Source organism: Plectropomus leopardus, chromosome 7 (assembly GCF_026936395.1).
Source record: "Plectropomus leopardus strain MGB_pleo_1.0 chromosome 7, ASM2693639v1, whole genome shotgun sequence".
NCBI lineage: Eukaryota > Metazoa > Chordata > Actinopteri > Perciformes > Serranidae > Plectropomus > Plectropomus leopardus.
The window spans coordinates 12,394,063-12,417,500 of record NC_142182.1 but is presented as its reverse complement, the minus strand read 5'-3'; the positions used below and the strand labels follow the sequence as shown (position 1 = coordinate 12,417,500).

General features: G+C 39.3%; 1 long non-coding RNA gene across 1 annotated transcript; it reads left to right on the top strand.

The window, feature by feature from the left end:
- Nucleotides 1-3,926: 3,926 nt before the first annotated feature.
- LOC148189152 (uncharacterized) lies at nucleotides 3,927-15,828 on the top strand. Its single transcript, XR_015776966.1, has 7 exons — nucleotides 3,927-4,014; nucleotides 7,392-7,528; nucleotides 7,911-8,243; nucleotides 8,383-8,464; nucleotides 9,181-9,368; nucleotides 9,741-9,798; nucleotides 10,910-15,828. It is a non-coding gene; the product is annotated as an uncharacterized LOC148189152 (long non-coding RNA).
- The last annotated feature ends 7,610 nt before the right edge of the window (nucleotides 15,829-23,438 follow it).

Below are 23,438 nucleotides of genomic sequence, written 5' to 3'. Positions count from 1 at the left end.
TTGTCCAACGAGAGCCACATGCATTTTAAGTCACAGCAGCCTCTGTCCTTACACACAAATGCAGCAGGGTGTATTAAAATGCACATACATATCTGCACACAGACACACATGTGCACACTGTGGTAAAGGCACAAAGCAGCGAGGTAAAGGGCAGACAAGGCGGCTTGATGATGACATTCACAGCGGCAGAACAAGTGGGAGAAGTATAGATGCTGTGTATATTGTTGCTTTTTCTGCCACTCACACTGTGGACTCCTTTTTGTTGTCTTAACTCTCGTCTCAAGAGGTAGCTTTTAGAATCTCGCCTCCTTGTTTCCATAGTGACACTTTCCCTCCTTTGTGCGAGAGAGTATGTGTGTATTTCAGAGACACACAGAGAGGAGAAAGACAGGCGTAGGGAGGGAGAGAGGAGGGGGATGACAGCGAGATAACTTGGTTCACTTACATTTATTCACTACAAAAAGAGAAAAGCAGAGAGTTTTCTGCATCAGGGAAAGCCTTCTCTGTTCACTTTTCATTGGCCGTCAGCAGGAAGCTGTTTGACTCTTTGACTAATGGCTCTGCAGCAGCTCGCCAAAAATAAAACTGTTGTTGCTTAAACTGTGGTAGCAACAATAGTGTGTGCTAATTTTGTGTTCGTTTGTCAGAATGTTGTGTTTGTGAGAGTTTTTAATTGATTATTGAGTGCAGGTTGGGGGGGCTGTCAATGCATATGAGAATATAAACCTCACACATTTAGAAAAACTTCAAGTTTAGAAATACTGTGGAGAAAAAAAACAATCTGTAATATATAGCTATTGAATTGAAAACTATGTCTTTCTTATCTATCTGGTAAAATAGTCCACAGTTTTTTTTCTCTCTTGTGTGAGGATATTTTCTCTCAGACCTTTTAAAAAATGCATTTATTCTCCTGAAATTTGGATTTTCATCAATTGTGGGGCAGATTTGAGGCTGCTGTGGGTATCTAAAACCATATGTCCACTCCAAACAGATTACTTAATTAGAGTTTTTTTTCTTTCACTTTACCCAATAGTGTCATTCAGTCACATTATTATCCCTAAGTTGTGGCACATTGGATGTAAACTCAGGGAGCAATAATGAAAAACATTCAGAATGACCTTCAGGGGTGCAACTATTACCCTGATAAAATACTACCTAATCTAAAATTGTGGTGCGCTGTGTGTAATAAATTATTAATTATGGATATTAAATGGATGAATTTATCATTTTCACAACAACCTGGGTGGATTTGGGAGATTGATTGCAGGAAAACAGGAGTGTGTGTGTGTGTGTCCATTTGAAAGTATATATATATATATATATATATATATAAGTGAATAAGAGTTTAAATCTCCTCTCGTGGCCCAGTAGGAATCGGCACACAGAAAATACTTAGCCGAGGAGCAAATCCCTTCTCCCCATGCCCTCGAGCATCTCAGCCAACAGCGTTCCACATCAGTGAATCAGTATCAGGAGCAAGGACACTGGAGGCTCGGCTGAGACGCAAGGGTTGACTACACATAAGGGGATTGTCTAAACTGAGACGTCTGCCATCTTGAGCTGTCACAACTCTTGTGTATAAACAAGGATACACCTGACAAACTTAATGAAATGACGGATGGGAGTAAATGGAGCCTCTTAGAAAAGGCTGAACTTTTGTTTCCCCTTCTTAATCATCGGCTGTCCGCATGATGCTGCACATTTAAAACAAGGCCTGAAAGAGCACCTGCAAACTTTTGTTGTGCTCACACAATATCTCTAAGTACAGTAGCTGCTCTTGACAGTTTCTGAATGCCTAACAATGACTCACATGGGAGCAAAACATGATCTGAGTGCATTGGCAGGGTGGTATTAAATAAATTGGAGCTGTTCCCCATGAGCGCTTGGAGGTAAGTGGTGGTTTTTGACGTTTTTTTTCTGGTGTTGTAAGAAAGTGAGAAGAGCCAAAAGAGCAGGGAGGAAAATGCAGAAGTGGTGAAACGAGACTGTTCATGTCAGCGATGCTGACTGATGCTTGAGTGGCTCTGAACTGCTCTCAGCAGCAGGTTGGAGTCATCTTAGGCCCGGTATTGCTCAGCTGCTCCATCAGGCCAGAGTTATCTCCATAAAAAGCCAGTCTATCAGCCTGCCAGTGAGGCTGAGGTGGAGGTGTAGCACTCCATCCCTCACCATTTCAAATTACTGTAACCTACCTGCTGCACACTTTAGTGGGGGTGCGTTACCTTGTAAGGATTTGTTATCAGGGAGATATTGAAGTTGCTCGTCCATGTGATTTCACATCTGTATGTGGAGGCAAGAGTGTGTGTGTGACTTCGAGCAAGTGGCGCGTCGCCATAGATGACTGTGTAGTCTTATCCTCACTTTTCTATTTTGTCTTGAATCAATCCCCAGAGTGTAACAATACCTATTTCTCTCTGTATAATTGGACTGGATGACGGGCACATCTGAAGTCAGCGGATGAAAGCCTCTCCTGACAATGGTGTCTGGCCTGTGACATGACTTGAATGAGGAAGAGATAACGCTGCCACACACGCGCACACACACACACACACACACACACACACACACACGCACACACACATATATATATATATATATATATATATATATACACAGTAGAAGCCTAAGACATAGATAAGCAGAAAGGCTTAACACCTACACATTTACTTACTCACTTATTTGTCACGCAAATCAGAACAGCCAGTGAGCACAAAGACAAGGCAGAATAGGTGAAATGATCTAATTTGTACAATGATCTCAAATCTGCCCTACAATGAATCTCATCTGTGTAGTCAGAGAAAACTTGCAGATTGAATTTATTGCAGCGCACACCAAATATTTGCTATCAAATTCTGCATTCTGCTTGCTCTGCTTAACGCCAGTGTGACAGACTGTAAGTTTGAATAGCTGCCAGTGAAACAAATTATTATTCAGTTTCCCCTGTACTCTGGCTCGCCTATTTATATCTGCGTATGAGGGTGTGAATGTTAAGTCCTACATCCTGATGCATAGAAACCCACACACAGACACACAAACATGCAAACAGGCTGTGAACAAAACACGGTGAAAACATCTCAATAAAGCACTCAAGGAGGTATTTGTTGAACCAGATTCCCAACTTGTGCCCCGAAAAAGCACAAAATGTCTCTCTCTTAGTGTATTTGCTGTTCGCTTTGTCGCCACGGAAACCACCATTACCCAAACATCCCCACACTGATGGACACTTACATTAAAAGTGTCTTCCCCTCTCTCCCTCTGATAAACCCCTCACTTCCATCTCTCTCTGTCCTGTCATCACTTACATCATGTGGTCAAGCAAGTAAACATCTCTAAGAAACTGTGCTTCTCTCACAATCAATGTTTTTTTTTGTTGTTCTTAGAACTGGGTCTTTATGAAAAAAAACTAAAACCAAAGTAAAGAAAACCAAAAACTGAGTGTATTCAAAATTTTTCCAATGAATTAAACCTACAAGAGCACTATGTGGTGAATAAATCAATAATGTTACAAGGCAGAGAGTGAAATGTTTCTCTGAACAGAACATTGATTTATCTCCCTCAAGTTGGCTGTATTCATACTCTCTAATGACACCCTCTGTGTCATATCATGTACTATGACAAAGATCTGGATGCACAGAATAGGTAGAGGAGCCATAACAGCAGCCATAAATCAATATGACACCATGTTTAAAAGTGATTGGTTTTTCTTTTCGTCCTTTACACCCCCTTCAAAACCTGAACATGGCCTTATGGAGTACATATTTCTCAACCCAAAGTGTACACAGTAAATTCCCTAGTGTTAAATCTGCAGTGTATTGACTCTTTTAAAGTCACTGCAGCAGCAGCTGGAGTAAGATGCCTCCTAGTGTTGGTGAAAATGACTGGCGTTAAAAAAGGACTCCGAAAAGCTCCGCCCACCTCAGCCTTGCGTTAAACCTACTTCCTGAAAACACGTCAATGTTTCGACCTGAGTTTTCCGCGTCCACCGCGCCAATTTCTTCGTGTCCACAGATTGCGGTAAATGTCTCTTAATCATATATTAAACAAGGTATTTGGCATTTAAACTGATGCAGCATTTAAATATACCTTTATATTGTTCACCAAAACACCCCACAGCTGTTTTTGCATCTTCAAATTCCGAATCCCACATAAACAAATGTGACCGAGCTGAAAGCTAGCTTACATGTACGAACACCGTGTAACTGATAGCATGAAATAGATAGCGCTAACAATGCTAATACAGCATGGAGCAGTAGTTGTTGTCGTTTGTTTCCCGTAACGTTTTGATATACCAGTAAAATAGCAGCTTCTGCATGTTGGGGGAGTTGGGTTAACTAGCTTAGCGTTAGCCAGCTTGTGTTACATCTGCGTTCGTGTGCAGTCCTACACTAAAAGAGCTAGCACTGCATGCTAACTTAATGTATCATACATTTAAAAACTCATAATACACTACAGTCGCAAAACAAATTAAATCGTAAAGATGATTCACTGTATTAAATATGCTTGGTTGTAAATCTGTTTTGTTTAGATTAATGGCGGCGTTAAACACTGTTGTGCTTTATTTGGGCTGCCCGCTCAAATATATTAACGGCTTCTCAATATTTTTGCCAACTATGTTTTAAATGTTTTTTTTTTATTTGTATACAATCGCTGCTGTTGCAGATGTTAAGTGAGAATAGAACAGGAAATAACACTAAGAGTACAAAATCAAAGCACGGGAAAAATTCAAAATAAAATCGCGTAGACACTTCCGGTGGAGGCGATGTTTTCTTTAAATGTAACATAAAAACCATTATTCCTCAAGTGCAGATATTCATTTTACATTTGGATTTTGCCTATTCTGTTTGCGAAAAACGTAACGTTGGTATCTATGCCAGTGTAGCAACATAAAGTATAAATATCTTATTTACATACGCTATTGATTTATGCGTTCAAAATAGGACACAAACTCCGTCCATATGGCCTATCGACATCTACCCATTCATAATTCCCCTTCAGGCTATACGACCGCATTTTACGACAATCAGTTTAATTTGATATGAATTGACAAATGTGTTTTTTTTTTTTATACAAGAAGCCGATGTGTCTTTTTGTACAATGAATGTTGTAGTGCTGTCCAACTCCCGATTGTAGCGTGAATGTCCTCTATAACATCCATGGACAATCATAATACACGGAGACAAGACTGTTGACACAACTTTTAGTGGCGCCATAGCAACGACAACAGATAAGAGCAATCGAGCCCTGATCACAAGATCGCAACCCTGCTAGTATACAGAGCACCGAGTGCTTGATCAAGGTGTATCACATTGTATAACAGACACATCGGCTTCTTGTGTCAAATAAAATACCCACCGTTGTGAATTCATATTAAATTAAGCTGATTGCAGTAAAATGTTGTCTATAGCCTATTCATCAAAGAGAAATTATGAATGGGTAGTGTGTGAGAGAGAGATTGTTCAATTATTGTTCAATTATTGTCAATGTTGTTGTTTTCGCTTGGAGTTTATGTCCCAACTTGACCGAATAAATCAATAGCGCATGTAAATAAGATAACTCACTTTAAAAATTATTGAATCTAACCAGGTTAGGTTCTATGCAAACAGAAAAGGCAAAAACAAAATGTAAAATCAATATCTACACTTGAGGAATAATGGTTTTACAATGGTTACATTGTTGACTAATTAAACAAAGATTAATCAAAGAAAACATTGCTTCCACCCTAAGTGTCTATACGATTTTATATTGATTTTTTCCCCCATGCATTTACTTTGTACTTTTTGTGTTATTTCCTGTTCTGACAGTGGAGGTGACTCCGGGACTGTCTTCACAGTGGAGGCCTGCAGGCAGACACTCTTGATGTAACTTCAGACTCGCGACGCACAAGCAGGTGCAGAGAAACGGAGGGAGGCGATGAAGCACCGACATGCGGACCTCGTTTATTATTATCAAATAATCAACATAGTTTAACAGTATAATTTCCTTTATACCTTTATACGGAAGTTATGCTATTAGCACGCGGGCAGGTGTGAGCGAGTTACCATGGTTACGAGTCGGTTTGTGTTTGTCTGAACTTTGTCCCCAATCAAGATTACAGTACGTGTTAAAGTCTGTTTTTCACTGAATTACCATATGTCACAGAAAATAATCACATTTTGTTTTGTGAATAAATTTGTATTGTTTTCCACTTTTACAAGAGCATAAACAAAATTAAAGTAAATCAAGTAATGTTAGACTAAACTATATGTTTACTAAACATAGTCTACTCCTATACTGCCCCAGCTTATGAAACTCTGCAGGGCTAAAATACAGCAGAAACATAAGAATAATTAAAGTCCACATGTTTGTATAAGTAGTCACATGAATATATTTCATTGATGTGAAAATATGCCAAATAAACACTTGACAGAGATTTCAAATTGACAAAACATGCACACACACACAGGAATAGGTCATAATAAAATAAAAAAAAACTATTTGTGAAAAAATCAAAGTAGGAAAAGGATTTGTGTTTTAAATATTATACATATGTATATATTCATAGAAGTATTTAGCAGGATTTAGGATCAACTTTAAATATCTTTTCAACTATGCTGAAGAAAAATGACAAAAAAAACTTACCGTGTTCCTTGAATGTGTTGTAATCTCTGCAGAAAGTATGCTGCTTAATGCAAAACTTGGCAATGCCCAAAAATTTGTGAGAATAGCTGAGCCAAGTCTGACTGAATTTTTGAATGCAGGTAAGAAATTCACATTGTGGAAATAACTTTCCGTGCATGAGGAGCTTTAAATTCCAAAAGCAATTTGTCTGTTGAAATTTCATACACAGGAATACATGGGAATTTTTGGCACAAGTTCAAGTCTTTAGCATTTATTATTATTATTATTTTTTTACATCAACACATCCTCTATGTTACCCTTTAAACAGTAACCTTCAGTTTACGGACACAACTTGCTTAAACTTCAGTTATATACTGTAAAAATGTTTTATATTACATTTAATTGTTACTTGAGCCCCTTTAAAGTATTTATTCCAGATTTAAAAAAAAAAAAAAGACTGGCAGACAAATATGGAGTCATTAAATGTTTATTGACCTTTAATGTTAACAAAAGCTTTTGTACCTGTTTCCAAACCTTTGACAAGTTCGGTGTCCCAGCTGTAAGAGAGCGTGTTACAGTTGTTGACAGTTGAGGCACTGAGTTGGTTTGAAAATGTTTATAGGATATAGTTAGGGATCCCTTAACTGGGGTACTGATCATTAAATATGCTACAGGTTTGTCTCAATTAAAATTGTAATCTGTATTATTAAATGGAAAAGTTGTTTTTTTATAAGTTTACTTTTATTAGTATTAATAAGTGTTTTTCTTCCTACTGCTTCTCTAATCATGGTCAGAGTTTGTCTCTGTGGCGGCCTCTCCTGAGCAGTACCAAACATCATCCCATGATTCCTCAGACTCACAGGATACAGTCCTCATTTCAGAAGAAAGCCCTTCCAGAAAACAGCAGAGGCTGGACACAGAAGCTAAGCAAGTAAGAGTTTGATGCAGACACCAATGCTTTCTTTTAAGACTTTGAAATCTGTTCTTTAATCTGCCTTGTTTTTTTTAATAATTTTTTTTTTTAATGAGGAAAAAAAGTCATTCAGAATTGCAGTGATTATATTCCTTACAGTGTTTTGAAATGCTTTTGTCTTTTAAGTTGGTGGAATCCATTCTTAGCAAGAAGCCTCGTGGAGAACGTATAATAAATGAATACAATCGAACCAAGTCTTTGGTGGATGAAATTAGAAGGAAAGTGGTGAACATACTGACAGCTGACATAATTTAGGAGAATGGGTAATTTGTTAATTGTTTTAGTTCCAGGTGATGTGATGGAAAAATCCATCCATTGTCGTCCGCTTATCTGTGGTCAGGTCGCGGGGGTAACAGGCGGAGCAGAGCACTCCAGACGTCCCTCTCCACAGCAACGCTTTCCAGCTCCTCCGGAGGGACCCCAAGTTGTTCCAAGGCCAGCCGAGATACATAATCCCTCCAGCGCGTTCTTGGTCTGCGCCTTCTACCGGTCAGATGTGCCTTTATCACCTCCTGTGGGTGATCAGATGCTCGAGCCCCCTCAACTGGCCCCTTTCGATGCAAAGGAGCAGCGACTCTACTCCGAGCTCCTCACTCTGTCTCTACGGCTGAGCCCAGCCACCCTGCGGAGGAAACACATTTCAGCCGCTTGTATCTGTGATCTCATCCTTTCGGTCAGTACCAAGAGCTCATGACCATAGGTGAGGGTTGGGTTGTAGATGGACCAGTAAATCGAGAGCTTTGCCTTCTGCCTTTTGTTTTTTTCTTCAAAAGTCATTCATTGTCTGTTTTTGGTATCCTTTAACCCTTCAGAGAGTGTGGCACTGGATACTTGGCCTGGAGGAATGAAACCATTCAGGGATGCACTGCTAAGCAAAGACGATCATCATTGGAGGTAACATTGTAATGTCAAGGGAAAAATATATGTTAAGTCACGATAATTTATTCCCTTTGTTGCACATAATTCTTCTCCAGCCTTGAATGTTAGTGGCACTCACCTATATTGTGTAGAATCAGGCGAAGGACCAACTGTCAGACGAGAGTCCCAGTTTGTGCAAAGAAGCCATCTCTCTGGTGAAACGTTCTTGAACTTGAATTGCTCTCTCTCTTGTTGCACACACTGTCTGGAAATAAAATGAGACCGCGAAGTCTCAAAACAACCAGAGAGGCAGTTTGCTGTGGCTCTCTGTTTTCAACCTGTGCTGAAACTTCTGTTTGGACTTTGGTGGGACGGGCAGAGCACGAGGAAAGCTTGTATTTGATTTACAGAATAAAAGATGAAATGGGAGTAGCATTGTTTGACTCATTATGCTGCACATAATCTTTTTATCTTGATTATCTTGTTTTGAAAACAAAACAAAACAAAGCCAAAGCCAAAAGCCAAAATCGCAGTCGAAATTAAAATCTGATTAATCGCTCAGCTCTAGTTCCGTGTAACTTTTATTGAGCAGTGGCACCACTGGCATCTTACAGGACACTGGACAATTTAATTCTTTTGGAAGCAAAATGTGCCATTTTCCCTGTTATCAGTGCAAATTATTTTTAAAATGTTATTTTCATGATTTTCATTTTCACTTTGGTTGGCTGTTGAACCCAATACCCTCACCCCAGGTTGAACAGGATTTCGCTCTGATGTTTGGAGAGGATATATCAGGAGAGCCTCTGGAGAGGTGTCCTACCACATTCAAGAAAAAAAATAATCCAGCAATGCAAAACGCTTCCCTCAATCAGTGAGCTTGAAGATCTCCTGCTGGCAGCTGATCCTCCTGAGGATGGCACCGAAGTGGACAGTGACTTTGGTAAGCTCCTTGTTAACAAACATTTATCATCAAATCAAGCATTTAGCTGACCATAGCAACTGACACCAAAATAAATGAGCTTCTAACTTTTTGAGAATCATTTTACATGTAAATATAGCTTAAATAGCAGCACAGCAGTTGTCCATGAAGGTGATAAATACAACACTGACTGCAATGTGCCATCAGATGTCGCACTAAATCAGCATTTAACTGCCATCTTTTCTGTATTTTGTGAAGTGTTGCTGATATTGCAGGTGCATTAAATTTTGTCTACATAATTCTGGTGTTGTAGCATCAAAATTGTGTTACGGTTTGGCACAGTGACCTGTCATCGGTTTACTGCTGTTTCACCTGATTCCACCCTCTGCTCAGGGCCAGAAGAGACCAGGAAAGGTTTCAGCGTCCCAAGCCAAAAAGCATCTTGTGGAAGGTTAGTATTTTTTTTTCTAATTTATGATTTAAAAGTTTATGTTTCTGTGCCAGCAGCAGCTGTGGCAAGAAGCATAATGTTTTTGGGTTGTACATGTGTCAATCTGATCCATTTTTTTAACACCACCTTTTTTTACTCACCTTGAGTATCGGGTAGTTTTCTGGGGATCTTTTTCCATTAAAAGATGGTGCTGCTTCAGTGTAGCTGGTCGTCATAGTGATGCCATGGGACACTCCTACTTCTGGGGAGCCCCATTTTCCCCCCAAGTGTGCAGCAGCACGCAATGACAGGGTTACTGCCAAAAAGATTTTACTAATACCTGCCAGTAACGTTTGCTCACTCTCTCTCACTTCTGTCGGATGATGAGGAGTTCAGGTGACTACGTAAATGTTGGAAGTTGAGCGCAGCGCCGCTTCAAACACAGATGGCCGCAGCAGGAATAAACACGGAAGTTAAATAGTGGAGACAGGTGTTTGGAAATCGAATGTTATGAGCGAATAAACACACAATGACATATTACTATTATATTTTTTTATTATTTCAGGAACCAGCATGTGCAGAAAATATATATTCTGTAACACAAAAGTTAACCATTCAGCTCCCCTTGAACATCTCAGGGGAGCCGAGCTCTCCTTAGCTCCCCCCAGTTCAAACCATGCATACACACAGACTCACACTCGCTGGATACACTTGTCAGCCAGCAAGGTGAGGAATGTTTGCACCTTCTAGAGAGACCACAGTGTGATCTCTCTGGTTGCCATTTTGGAAAAGAAAAAAAAAAGATACAAAACTGCAGCTGCTATAAGCTTAGCTGTTTGTGCTGTTCAGGGTAGTCCGTGCGTGCCGCGCATTGATGACGCAGTGACATCTCTCTAAACAGTCGTTGGTCTGCAGTGTTTCACGTCACCTTTTATTACCTCTTAGTACCCGGTTGACTGTTTTGTGTTTAGGCCAAAGGTCAAGGGCCACTGCGACCTCACTAACGGACTTAAAGACACAGACTTAAAAAATAACAGTCAAATCCTTGTCTTTTATGCATTCCAGTGGCAAAGGTTATAATTTTACTGCCATGTTGTTCTAATTGTCTCTCCATATATGTTTGTCTTCACAGACTGGAACAAGCATCCAAGAGCATCTCGATACCATCACTACCAGCACTCAACCCAACTTCTGGCTGTCGGCAAAAGGAAGAATGCAGTCCACCAGTTTATCATCATCCTGGACAAGACTGCTTTACCTTGAAGGTCATGCTCTTCCCTCAGTGCTTTTGATGAACTGTTTAAGGCACATTTTGTGTTTGGAACATCAGACAATACCATGCTGCACAACATATACATGTTCATTCAGACCACAGTGTACAACACTGATGTTGGCAAAGTCAAAGAGAGTCTTTGCATCGCTGAATCTAGGGCAAGGTTGCTTCATTAGTTAAAACTTCACATCCAACATGAGATGTTTTGTTTGTCAAGCCAAGTTAATTAGTTCAAATATGCTTGTTGGGCACACAGGATTAGTTCATGGTGACTTGCCTGGAAAAAAATCTCCACCTTAAATGTACTAGGCCAGATGTGGCTCTATGTTTTGTAATTTTCTGGTTTAAGGAAGCATGTGAACACCAAACACACTGAGTATATTCCCCAACAGGTTGAGAATGATTTTGATTTAAGCGCTGCTGGAGAGGCTTTGACAGCTGATGTAGAGGAGAGGATAGAGCAACAAAGTCTGAAATGGCAAGAAACTCTAGAAGGAGCTCTTTTGATAAGTGTGCCACTGCTGTTGCACAGTTTAAGGCAGCTGGATTAAGTCAGTCTTCTGTAAATAGTTTTGTCTTGCACATGGAAGAAGTTTTTTTTTTTTTAGATTCATAGTCAGGCTGAAAATGCGGCTTTACAGTGTATGCAGACTTTAGAGCTGTCACCTTATTTTCTATAGAAGAAAATGCCATGCAGATCCAGCTGTTTTATGGCAACTCTGAAATCGCAAACTCCCCGGGGTCTCAAAATTCCAGTGTTTACACATGTAGTTTATGGCACCGTTGTTGAGGTCACTGGGGATAATCTGGGTTTGCATAGTCTTATTGGCTTTGTGGAGTCATTTGGGGCTCAATATTGCTGTCATTTCTGTCTCCTTTTAGACAGATTTTTTTTTTAATTGTGCTCTGTGAAGATGATCCAGAAGTTGTACTCAGAACCACTGAGATGCATGCCCAACATTGTCAAAGTGCACAGACCAGTCCTATGCTGCCTCACGCATATGGTGTGAAAGGCATTTATCTTTTGAATTCTCTTCTGTATTTCAATGCAGCCAACAATTTTTCAGTAGATATAATGCACAACATTTTAGAGGGGGATGCATTTTAGAGGAAAACTTCTTAAATGCTGAACAGCTGGCTAGTATAATACATTCTTTTGACTACAGTTACAATCAGCAGCGAAATCGTCCTCCAATTGTGAAGTTGTTTGATGGAACATGTGATTGGGTTGAAGGCAATACAGTCATGGTGCTTACTGTGCAATGTAAGAATTGGCATCTTCTACCTTTGCTTCTACAGATTGTAAACATTGTATTTTCCCCAGTCCTGTCAGAAGGTATGACATTTTACCTCAAACATTTAGTCATTGATCATCATCAATTCTTCAAGCACTTGTTTCCTGCAATCATCGTTTTCTTTTGTAGCCATAAATCAGTGGAATACTCTTCCCACAGAGCTGTACTTTTGCACAAATTTAAGATTTTTCTTGATTAGGTAAGGTTTTATATGGGGATAATAATGTTTGTTAAATTTTATGAATTTATGTTATATAAATTTATAAATATATTTATGTATTTATTCCACCAACCTTCCTAGGGACTCTAGGTGGAAAATAGCAGCTCTGCTACAACCTGGTACAGTGCATCTCTCCTTGTTTTATATAAGGTTAATGTTTTATTATATAGTTAGAAAAATGACATTACATTACAACCAATCTTTTATCAAAGCATCACCTCATGATACATTATCCTCACAGTACTCGGAAAATTGGTCCAATCCTTCACATCTGGTGCATGCGTTATGAAAGCAAATATAATTTCTTAAAAAAAACAATTAAAATGCTTAAAAAAAAATTTCAGAGATGCTGGCGAGAAAGCACCAAAACTGTATGGCATTGCATAGGGAATCCTTTAGCATGGAAAGATTAACCATAGGCCCAGGAAATATGGTGACACTAACTGAGTTCAGGGAAGGTGATTGGTTGACAATGCAGTCCCAAATCTGGAAGCAGGGTGTTTCCTGCCATTTGGATAAAACATCATGGTACATAGTACTGGTGTGACTTTGTTATCTGTACTGAGGTAGCATTTGAGATGCCTGTATTCTGTAAGATCAAGACTATAGCTGTGAAAGATGACTGTGTATTGCTTTGTGGAAAACTGAAGGAAACCATGTGTTGTGATCACCATTACCATGCCTTTAAGGTCAGGCTGCATCCAGACAGACTTCTGAAGGTGCACATAAATGAGCTGTGTTACTTCAAACCATTTGATGTTCAAATGAAATATGGAACTATAGATTCCTTCTTGTATGTTCCATATTGTCATTTTATGCAGACCTAAGGTCAGTGCTTTAAAGATTTAGTATCTCCATGAGATGATTTTATATTTTGTCCTGACATGTAGTTTGGAGCAAAAAATAAATTTGTTAAATGCATTGTTTTCTGGCAAGTTGTGTTTATAATCAATAGTATATTTTAAAAAGCAGTGCTGAAGATAAATTTGGTCAGATGTACTTTGACACTACAAAAGAGTAAATTAGGTGTAAAATTAAACACCACTGAGATTTATTTTTGACAAAGTGTCAAGAATCAGAGACACTGCAGTGTTAATGGATCCTCGAATTTAACTCTATCAGAGCCGTCTTTTCACTGTAAGAGTCAGTTATCAACACAATCGTGTGTAAAATCAACACTCTTTAGAGTTACTGGACCTTCAGTGTAAAAGTTTAACTCAATTTAGTGTTATTGAGCTTTTGAATTTTACTCAAATAGAATTAGTTTGTTACAACAGAAGAGTAAATTATCAACACTAAGAGTATCTTTTTTAACACTTATCGAGTTAACTACCCTGTAATTACCTGAACGACAGCCACTTTCTGAGTTGCGTGACATCCTGAGGAAAAAGCTAATGGTCTTCTGCAGAGCAGAATGGCGGAGAAAGGAACGAGCCAGGAAGCAGGCATCATTCATTACAAACCCCTTTGGTTTTACCAAGAAACTTCTGGGTAACAAAGGGAGTGGCAAACTTGAGTGCCTACTCGATGAAGTCAGTGCCAACCTTCATTACACCTTCAGTAATCCAGCAAAGGAGCAGGAGCTCAGCCACAACAAAGCCCTGATTAGCCCAGCTCCTCCATCAGCTGAGTTCAACCTGAAAGAACCAAGCTGGAAAGCAATACAAGAAGTTGTTAAAGCAGCAAGATCAGCGTGGACAATCGCTACCCAAGGCTGCTTCACCAGCTATGGAAGAAACTAAAGGTGATTTGGAGGAGAGGAAGAGTGGCCAGTCACTGGAGATGCGCCGAGGGTGTCCCCAAAGAGATACCCAAAAAGAAGTATTCTAGAACCACTGGGCAGTTTAGAACCATCTCACTGCTCAGCACAGAAGGCAAGATATTTTTCAGCATCTTGTCCCGACGGCTATCAGTTTCTCCTCAAGAACATGCAGCTTCTGAGAGAGGCAAAGGAGGGAAAGGATGACTTGGTTGGGACTATGGTTGGACCTTGCACATGCTTACGGCTCAATACCGCACAAGCTGGTCAAAGAGGCCCTTGGAAGACACCATGTGCCCAGCAAGATCTTCAACATCATCCTGGATTATAACAACAACTTCCAGATGAGATTCACTTCTTGGTACAACATCGGACTGGCACAGGCTTGAGAAGGGAATTATAACCGGCTGCACCATCTCAGTCATCCTTTTCACCCTTGCCATGAACATGGTTGTTAAATCACCAGAGGCGGGTGCCAAGGTCCCCTGAATAAAACTGGTGTGAGGTTGTCCCCAGTCAGAGCCTTCTTGGATGACCTGACAGTCACCACAACATCAGTCCCTGGCAGCAGGTGAATATTACAAGGGTTTGAGGGGCTCATCATATGGCCAAGGATGAGTTTCAAACCATCAAAGTTGAGATCCCTGGTAATTAAGAAAGGAAGACCAGTGGATGAATTACTCTTCACCATCTCTGGGAAAACCATCCCAACACTATCAGAACAACCAGTCAAGAGTCTTGGGAAAGTCTTTAACTACAGCCTAAGAGACACAGCTGCCATCCAGAAGACTTGCGGAGACCAGGCTAACCAAAGTTGACAAATCTGGGCTACCTGGCCATTTCAAGGCTTGGGTGTACCAGCATGCCATTCTTCCTAGGGTGTGGTGGCCCTTACTGGCGTATGACATCTCACTGTCAACCCTGGGATCCCTGGAGAAGATGAGCAGCTAACTGCGAAAGTGACTTGGTTTGCTAAGAAGCTTAAGTAGTGCTGCACTGTATGGAACAACCAACACCCTTACATCTCCTTTTCAGGGGCCTTGCAGAAGAGTTTGTTGTAACACAGACAAGAGAGGCAATGCAGTATAGAGACTCCAGGGACCCAAATATAGCAGCAGCTGGAATCAAAGTCCGTACTGGCAGAAAATGCTGCCAGAGAACATCAGGTAGCAGAACATCTGTCTCAGATGAGACAGAAGGCTCTTGCGGGTACTGTTACAAGTGGCCCTGGCTGATGGTTGCTAGCGCTGGTGCCACGATCAGGTGCTTAAGGCAGCTGCAGAAGTGGTCCAGCAAATTCCATCCTGGGAAGATGTCCATCTCCTTCCACAAAGCTAGAGAGAATCCCCCAATGCTATGTTCAAGGACATGCCTGCTCACCACAGCCCCAGACTGGCAGCTGAGAGTGGATCTTAGCAAACAGCTTAAGTTCCCACAGTGCATAACCCATACCACCCCAATATGTTCATCTCCTCAGACTCCATCAAACGAGTCATGATGTGGGAACTCAAGGTGCCTTGGGAAGAACATATTGAGGAGGCCAATGCGGGGATGCCGAGCAAGTGCCAGGAACTCCATAATTCCTCCAAAACCAGGCCTGGCGAGCTTGCTGCGAGGCCATTGGAGTGGGCTGCCGGGGTTTCTTAGATCACTCACTCTGCAGAGTTCTGATGATACTGGGAGTGACTAGAGCAGAAAAGAGGAGAGCCATACATTCCATCACCAAAGCCACCGAAAAAGCCACACAGTGGTTTCTTAGCCGATTTGGATCAATAGGGGAGATCCATGGCTTGTTCCTGCAGGGATACAAGCCTGGATATGATCAACCCTAGCTGGGTCACCTTGGTGAGGGGATCTGATGTTGAATGACCAAAAATCCCTGATGACCCCAGGAACATCACTGGAGATGCATTCCAGCAAGTCATAGAGAAAAATCTTGAAAGTTTATGCCATTTCTGATGACATACTATAGTATGACTTTATATGCCATTCAGGACGGCATTATATGGTATGACATTCTTCAGCCATTTTCGACGACGTCATAAACAATGACCATGACTAAAATAGCGTGCCAAGACACGGCATAGCATGGAACGTTGCACAAATGGCCAAAAAACACCATAATTTAGCATTTCAGGGAAAAAAACGGCTGAGAATGCCATACCATAGCATTGCTGTTTTTTGGACATCATGTTTTGACATTTTTCGCCATACTATAGTGTTGGTGTTTTTGGTGTTTTTTTTAACATAGTATACTGTGGTGTTTTTGGTTGTTTTTGCAACTCTCTTTGCTATGACATGTATCGGCATGCTCACTTGAGTGGTTTTCAGCTGTTTTTTGAACATGTCATATTGTGACATTTTTCGCCATACTATAGTGTTGCTGTTTTCGGTGATTTTTTTTCAACATGCTATGTTATGGAGTTTTTGGTTGGTTTTGAAACTCTCTTTGCTATAACATAACTCGGCACAATCTCTCAAGTGGTTTTCAGATGCTTTTTGGACATGCATATTTTGACATTTTTCGCCGTACTATAGCATTGGTGCTTACACTGTTTTTTAAACATTGTATACTGTGGTGTTTTTGGTCGTTTTTGCAACTCTCTTTGCTATGACATGGCTCAGCATGCTCACTTGTGTGGTTTTCAGCTGTTTTTTGGACATGTCATATTTTGCCATTTTTTTATCATACTAAATAGTATTGGTGTATTCAGCGTTTTTTCAACATGCTATATGACGGTGTTATTGGCTGTTTTTGCAACTCTCCTAACTATGAAGTGTCTCTGTACACAATTTTAAGAGATTTTTAGCTGTTTTTTGGACAATTAATATTTCGGATTTTTCACCATGCTATAATATTGGCGTACCTTCTGTTTTTTGTTCAACATGCTGTAATATGGTATTTTTGCAACCATACTACATCCTTGCATTTTCGGTTTCAACATGCTATATCATTGTTTTTGTGGCCGCTTTTGAAACATTCTTTGCTATGGAGTGTCTCACTAGCTATTGTATGCTGCTTTGGGGTATGGGACGAGTCTGGACATTTTTCGACTATCCCCATACATCCTTTTTTAACATGCTATATTATGGGTTTTTTGGGGCTAGTTTTGCAACCCTCCCTTTGCTTTGACAACTCTGCATGCTCTTCTTAGTGCTTTTCAGCTGGTGTCGGACATGTCATACATTTTTTCACATTTCGCCATACTATACCAATGGTGTTTTCGAAAACACCAATGCTATAGTATAACAAAAAATGTCAAAATATGACCCGTCCCAAAAACAGCTGAAAACACCTCAAAACAGCATAAAATAGCGTGCTAATATACGCCATAGCAAAGAATGTTGAAAAAACAGCCAAAAACAACATTTCTTAGCATGTTGAAAAAATGACCAAAACGGCAAGGCTATACTATGGCTAAAATGTCAAAATATGACCCGTCCCAAAAACAGCTGAAAACACCTCAAAACAGCATAAAATAGCGTGCTAATATACGCCATAGCAAAGAATGTTGCAAAAACAGCCAAAAACAACGTTTTTTAGCAAGTTGAAAAAATGACCAAAACGGCAAGGCTATACTATGGCTAAAATGTCAAAATATGACCCGTCCCAAAAACAGCTGAAAACACCTCAAAACAGCATTAAATAGCGTGCTAATATACGCCATAGCAAAGAATGTTGCAAATACAGCCCAAAACAACATTTTTTAGCATGTTGAAAAAAATGACCAAAACGGCAAGGCTATACTATGGCTAAAATGTCAAAATATGACCCGTCCCAAAAACAGCTGAAAACACCTCAAAACAGCATAAAATAGCGTGCTAATATACGCCATAGCAAAGAATGTTGCAAATACAGCCCAAAACAACATTTTTTAGCATGTTGAAAAAAATGACCAAAACGGCAAGGCTATACTATGGCTAAAATGTCAAAATATGACCCGTCCCAAAAACAGCTGAAAACACCTCAAAACAGCATAAAATAGCGTGCTAATATACGCCATAGCAAAGAATGTTGCAAATACAGCTCAAAAAAAGCATTTTTAGCATGTTGAAAAATGACCAAAACGGCAAGGCTATACTATGGCTAAAATGTCAAAATATGACCCGTCCCAAAAACAGCTGAAAACACCTCAAAACAGCATAAAATAGCGTGCTAATATACGCCATAGCAAAGAATGTTGCAAATACAGCCAAAACAACATTTTTAGCATGTTGAAAAAATGACCAAAACGGCAAGGCTATACTATGGCTAAAATGTCAAAATATGACCCGTCCCAAAAACAGCTGAAAACACCTCAAAACAGCATAAAATAGCGTGCTAATATACGCCATAGCAAAGAATGTTGCAAATACAGCTCAAAAAAAGAATTTTAATGCGTGTTGAAAAAATGACCAAAACGGCAAGGCTATACTATGGCTAAAATGTCAAAATATGACCCGTCCCAAAAACAGCTGAAAACACCTCAAAACAGCATAAAATAGCGTGCTAATATACGCCATAGCAAAGAATGTTGCAAATACAGCCCAAAACAACATTTTTTAGCATGTTGAAAAAATGACCAAAACGGCAAGGCTATACTATGGCTAAAATGTCAAAATATGACCCGTCCCAAAAACAGCTGAAAACACCTCAAAACAGCATAAAATAGCGTGCTAATATACGCCATAGCAAAGAATGTTGCAAATACAGCCCAAAACAACATTTTTTAGCATGTTGAAAAAAATGACCAAAACGGCAAGGCTATACTATGGCTAAAATGTCAAAATATGACCCGTCCCAAAAACAGCTGAAAACACCTCAAAACAGCATAAAATAGCGTGCTAATATACGCCATAGCAAAGAATGTTGCAAATACAATCCAAAACAACACTTTTAGCATGTTGAAAAAATGACCAAAACGGCAAGGCTATACTATGGCTAAAATGTCAAAATATGACCCGTCCCAAAAACAGCTGAAAACACCTCAAAACAGCATAAAATAGCGTGCTAATATACGCCATAGCAAAGAATGTTGCAAATACAGCTCAAAACAACATTTTTAGCATGTTGAAAAAATGACCAAAACGGCAAGGCTATACTATGGCTAAAATGTCAAAATATGACCCGTCCCAAAAACAGCTGAAAACACCTCAAAACAGCATAAAATAAGCGTGCTAATATACGCCATAGCAAAGAATGTTGCAAATACAGCCCAAAACAACATTTTTAGCATGTTGAAAAAATGACCAAAACGGCAAGGCTATACTATGGCTAAAATGTCAAAATATGACCCGTCCCAAAAACAGCTGAAAACACCTCAAAACAGCATAAAATAGCGTGCTAATATACGCCATAGCAAAGAATGTTGCAAATACAGCCCAAAAAAAGCATTTTATTGCGTGTTGAAAAAATGACCAAAACGGCAAGGCTATACTATGGCTAAAATGTCAAAATATGACCCGTCCCAAAAACAGCTGAAAACACCTCAAAACAGCATAAAATAGCGTGCTAATATATGCCATAGCAAAGAATGTTGCAAAAACAGCCCAAAACACTATTTTATCACGCGTTGAAAAAATGACCAAAAGGGCAAAGCTATACTATGGCTAAAATGTCAAAATATGACTCGTCCCAAAAACAGCTGAAAACACCTCAAAACAGCATAAAATAGCGTGCTAATATACGCCATAGCAAAGAATGTTGCAAATACAGCCCAAAACAACGTTTTTTAGCATGTTGAAAAAATGACCAAAACGGCAAGGCTATACTATGGCTAAAATGTCAAAATATGACCCGTCCCAAAAACAGCTGAAAACACCTCAAAACAGCATAAAATAGCGTGCTAATATACGCCATAGCAAAGAATGTTGCAAATACAGCCCAAAACAACATTTGTTAGCAAGTTGAAAAAATGACCAAAACGGCAAGGCTATACTATGGCTAAAATGTCAAAATATGACCCGTCCCAAAAACAGCTGAAAACACCTCAAAACAGCATAAAATAGCGTGCTATTATACGCCATAGCAAAGAATGTTGCAAATACAGCCCAAAACAACATTTTTAGCATGTTGAAAAAATGACCAAAACGGCAAGGCTATACTATGGCTAAAATGTCAAAATATGACCCGTCCCAAAAACAGCTGAAAACACCTCAAAACAGCATAAAATAGCGTGCTAATATACGCCATAGCAAAGAATGTTGCAAATACAGCCCAAAACAACATTTTTTAGCATGTTGAAAAATGACCAAAACGGCAAGGCTATACTATGGCTAAAATGTCAAAATATGACCCGTCCCAAAAACAGCTGAAAACACCTCAAAACAGCATAAAATAGCGTGCTAATATACGCCATATAGCAAAGAATGTTGCAAATACAGCCCAAAACAACATTTTTTAGCATGTTGAAAAAAATGACCAAAACGGCAAGGCTATACTATGGCTAAAATGTCAAAATATGACCCGTCCCAAAAACAGCTGAAAACACCTCAAAACAGCATAAAATAGCGTGCTAATATACGCCATAGCAAAGAATGTTGCAAATACAGCCCAAGACAACATTTTTAGCATGTGGAAAAAATGACCAAAACGGCAAGGCTATACTATGGCTAAAATGTCAAAATATGACCCGTCCCAAAAACAGCTGAAAACACCTCAAAACAGCATAAAATAGCGTGCTAATATACGCCATAGCAACGAATGTTGCAACTACAGCCCAAAACAACATTTTTAGCATGTTGAAAAAATGACCAAAACGGCAAGGCTATACTATGGCTAAAATGTCAAAATATGACCCGTCCAAAAACAGCTGAAAACACCTCAAAACAGCATAAAATAGCGTGCTAATATACGCCATAGCAAAGAATGTTGCAAATACAGCCCAAAACAACATTTTTACCAGTTTAGAAAAAATGAACAAAACGGCAAGGCTATACTATGGCTAAAATGTCAAAATATGACCCGTCCAAAAACAGCTGAAAACACCTCAAAACAGCATAAAATAGCGTGCTAATATACGCCATAGCAAAGAATGTTGCAAATACAGCCCAAAACAACATTTTTTAGCATGTTGAAAAAAATGACCAAAACGGCAAGGCTATACTATGGCTAAAATGTCAAAATATGACCCGTCCCAAAAACAGCTGAAAACACCTCAAAACAGCATAAAATAGCGTGCTAATATACGCCATAGCAAAGAATGTTGCAAATACAGCCCAAAACAACATTTTTAGCATGTTGAAAAATGACCAAAACGGCAAGGCTATACTATGGCTAAAATGTCAAAATATGACCCGTCCCAAAAACAGCTGAAAACACCTCAAAACAGCATAAAATAGCGTGCTAATAGACGCCATATAGCAAAGAATGTTGCAAATACAGCTCAAAAAAAGCGTTTTATTGCGTGTTGAAAAAAAGACCAAAACGGCAAGGCTATACTATGGCTAAAATGTCAAAATATGACCCGTCCCAAAAACAGCTGAAAACACCTCAAAACAGCATAAAATAGCGTGCTAATATACGCCATAGCAAAGAATGTTGCAAATACAACCCAAAACAACATTTATTAGCATGTTGAAAAATGACCAAAACGGCAAGGCTATACTATGGCTAAAATGTCAAAATATGACCCGTCCCAAAAACAGCTGAAAACACCTCAAAACAGCATAAAATAGCGTGCTAATATACGCCATAGCAAAGAATGTTGCAAATACAGCTCAAAAAAAGCATTTTATTGCGTGTTGAAAAAATGACCAAAACGGCAAGGCTATACTATGGCTAAAATGTCAAAATATGACCCGTCCCAAAAACAGCTGAAAACACCTCAAAACAGCATAAAATAGCGTGCTATTATACGCCATAGCAAAGAATGTTGCAAATACAGCCCAAAACAACATTTTTAGCATGTTGAAAAAATGACCAAAACGGCAAGGCTATACTATGGCTAAAATGTCAAAATATGACCCGTCCCAAAAACAGCTGAAAACACCTCAAAACAGCATAAAATAGCGTGCTAATATACGCCATAGCAAAGAATGTTGCAAATACAGCCCAAAAACAACGTTTTTTAGCATGTTGAAAAAATGACCAAAACGGCAAGGCTATACTATGGCTAAAATGTCAAAATATGACCCGTCCCAAAAACAGCTGAAAACACCTCAAAACAGCATAAAATAGTGTGCTAATATACGCCATAGCAAAGAATGTTCAAATACAGCCCAAAACAACATTTTTAGCAAGTTGAAAAAATGACCAAAACGGCAAGGCTATACTATGGCTAAAATGTCAAAATATGACCCGTCCCAAAAACAGCTGAAAACACCTCAAAACAGCATAAAATAGCGTGCTAATATACGCCATAGCAAAGAATGTCGCAAATACAGCCCAAAACAACATTTTTAGCATGTTGAAAAATGACCAAAACGGCAAGGCTATACTATGGCTAAAATGTCAAAATATGACCCGTCCCAAAAACAGCTGAAAACACCTCAAAACAGCATAAAATAAGCGTGCTAATATACGCCATAGCAAAGAATGTTGCAAATACAGCCCAAAACAACATTTTTTAGCATGTTGAAAAAAATGACCAAAACGGCAAGGCTATACTATGGCTAAAATGTCAAAATATGACCCGTCCCAAAAACAGCTGAAAACACCTCAAAACAGCATAAAATAGCGTGCTAATATACGCCATAGCAAAGAATGTTGCAAATACAGCACAAAACAACATTTTTAGCATGTTGAAAAAATGACCAAAACGGCAAGGCTATACTATGGCTAAAATGTCAAAATATGACCCGTCCCAAAAACAGCTGAAAACACCTCAAAACAGCATAAAATAGCGTGCTAATATATACGCCATAGCAAAGAATGTTGCAAATACAGCCCAAAACAACATTTTTAGCATGTTGAAAAAATGACCAAAACGGCAAGGCTATACTATGGCTAAAATGTCAAAATATGACCCGTCCCAAAAACAGCTGAAAACACCTCAAAACAGCAAAAAATAGCGTGCTAATATACGCCTATAGCAAAGAATGTTGCAAATACAGCCCAAAACAACATTTTTAGCATGTTGAAAAAATGACCAAAACGGCAAGGCTATACTATGGCTAAAATGTCAAAATATGACC